This window comes from Macadamia integrifolia, unplaced genomic scaffold (assembly GCF_013358625.1).
Source record: "Macadamia integrifolia cultivar HAES 741 unplaced genomic scaffold, SCU_Mint_v3 scaffold711, whole genome shotgun sequence".
NCBI lineage: Eukaryota > Viridiplantae > Streptophyta > Magnoliopsida > Proteales > Proteaceae > Macadamia > Macadamia integrifolia.
Genome location: NW_024870520.1, coordinates 77,127 through 78,964, shown reverse-complemented (window position 1 = coordinate 78,964; position 1,838 = coordinate 77,127). Strand labels below are relative to the sequence as shown.

The 1,838-nt window shown below is 34.4% G+C and overlaps 1 long non-coding RNA gene across 2 annotated transcripts; it reads left to right on the top strand.

Annotated features, from left to right (window-relative positions):
- Nucleotides 1–457: 457 nt before the first annotated feature.
- Nucleotides 458–1,838, top strand: LOC122069780. Of its 2 annotated transcripts, XR_006137535.1 has the most exons (4): nucleotides 458–575; nucleotides 651–723; nucleotides 1,027–1,180; nucleotides 1,717–1,838. It is a non-coding gene; the product is annotated as an uncharacterized LOC122069780 (long non-coding RNA). The 2 variants fall into 2 exon arrangements; XR_006137534.1 differs by lacking the exon at nucleotides 458–575 and having other exon boundaries at nucleotides 582–723.

Below are 1,838 nucleotides of genomic sequence, written 5' to 3'. Positions count from 1 at the left end.
GTTAATCTTTTTTTGGACTATTCTACCCTTCTTATTTATATAAATTCTCTCTTTTTTTCTTATCATATTTTCATTCTTTTTTATTTCTCCTAAATTTTTGGTACCCTTTCTATTTTTTACTTAGATTTTTTTAATTTTTATTATATCCTTCCCTCCTCTTCCTCACCCTCACGTTTTCTTGCTCTTGGTTATAAATTTCTCCATAATTATATATATATATATATATATATATCTCAACATTTATCATAATGATATCCTTTTTTATTTTTTTAGAGTCCTAATACCAACAAAATACAAAACAATCATACTTAAGAATATGAGATAGTATAGATATCTTCTCTTTCCTTCTCTTGCTCCTTAAGATGGTAATAGTTTTCTTGCAAATCTTTACCAACTAATAATAGAGTCAAAGAAAGAGTTGGAAAGAGAGAATTTAAGAATACGAATCAATAGTGAATATTTTTATAAATAATATTTTTTTTATATTTGGTAAATAATCCATGGTACAGAATAACTAGGTGAGATTTTTTTTTTTGGTTGAAGAATAGGCTTCTTTTCTCTTGGGACTGCCAAAGGTAAGAGGTAGGAGGTAGGAGGTAGAAGGCAATCTCTCTCTCTCTCTCTGAACCGATTTTCCTCTCATTTTGCAGATTTTTTTCTTCTTCCGCCAAGGTTGAGGTTCGATTTTGCACAGTATTTGGTTGTAGCCTCCATGTCACAAAGGTAACTCAATTTTCTTGTTTTCTTTCTCTCTCCATAGGTAGCAATTTTTCTGTTCAGATATGTCGATTTTGCGGAGTATTTGGTTGTAGCCTCTGTGTCACGGAGGTAACTCAATTTTCTTGCTTTTCTCTCCCCATAGGTAGAGATTTCGCTCTTCAGATCTGTCGATTTTGCTGAGTATTTGGTTGCAGCCTCTGTTTGATTTTTTTTTGCTTTCTACCAAAATCTTATTAGTTTCCTTGCCAATAAATCTTTTAGTCTCGTTATTTTCCATTCTAACTTCTGCCTCTGGATGGTGCGCAGTTAAGCAGGAATGGATTAGGCCTACGATGAGAGGCATTGCCCCGTCTCCAAGGGACTGTCATAGTTGTACCACCGTTGGGAAAAACTTGTTTGTGTTTAGGGGTACGGATGGGATCGAAGAATCCACTCAAGGATTTAGTCATCCTAGATACATGTAATCTCATTCTCTAAAATCAGTTCTTTTATTATATATCTATTAAGATTGTGCTTGATGATAAACATTTTGTTCTTCTCTGTGTTCATTTTCGGTGATTGGCCTAACCCTAATTAAATGGTTTTGATAGGTCTAGGACATAGTCTATGATTAACCAAAATAGAAAAAGACATAGATAGATTGACGGGAGAAGTTTGTAAATTTTTTTTATGCAGCTAATATGTCATGTTTCTACGAGCTTTAAATAGTGCAAGCCTTGCGATTTATATATGAGGGACAAATTGTGTTCATTTTGTTATTTATTAGATAAAAATCTCCACCATCTATATTTATTCCCTTAGTTTTGTATGTTTGGTGTTTAAATGGGATGTTGGGATGGACACCTGACACCGTCCCATGGTTTTTGGGCATTTTCTTCCAAAATGGGTCTGGTTGGGTTGGGATACTGAGGATGCTTGAGGGTCCCTTTGACTGTCATGCATTGAAAAACGTTTTAAAAACATTGTTTATGTTAATGAATTGAAGCATGCTTGTAGCGACCAACACATGGATGTGTCCAAGAGTACGTGGGGAAGGACCAACACCATGCGAAGGACATAGTGCAGCACTTGGGATGTAAAATTATTGATACCTAAGAAAAAACTAAAGAGGTTAGTTG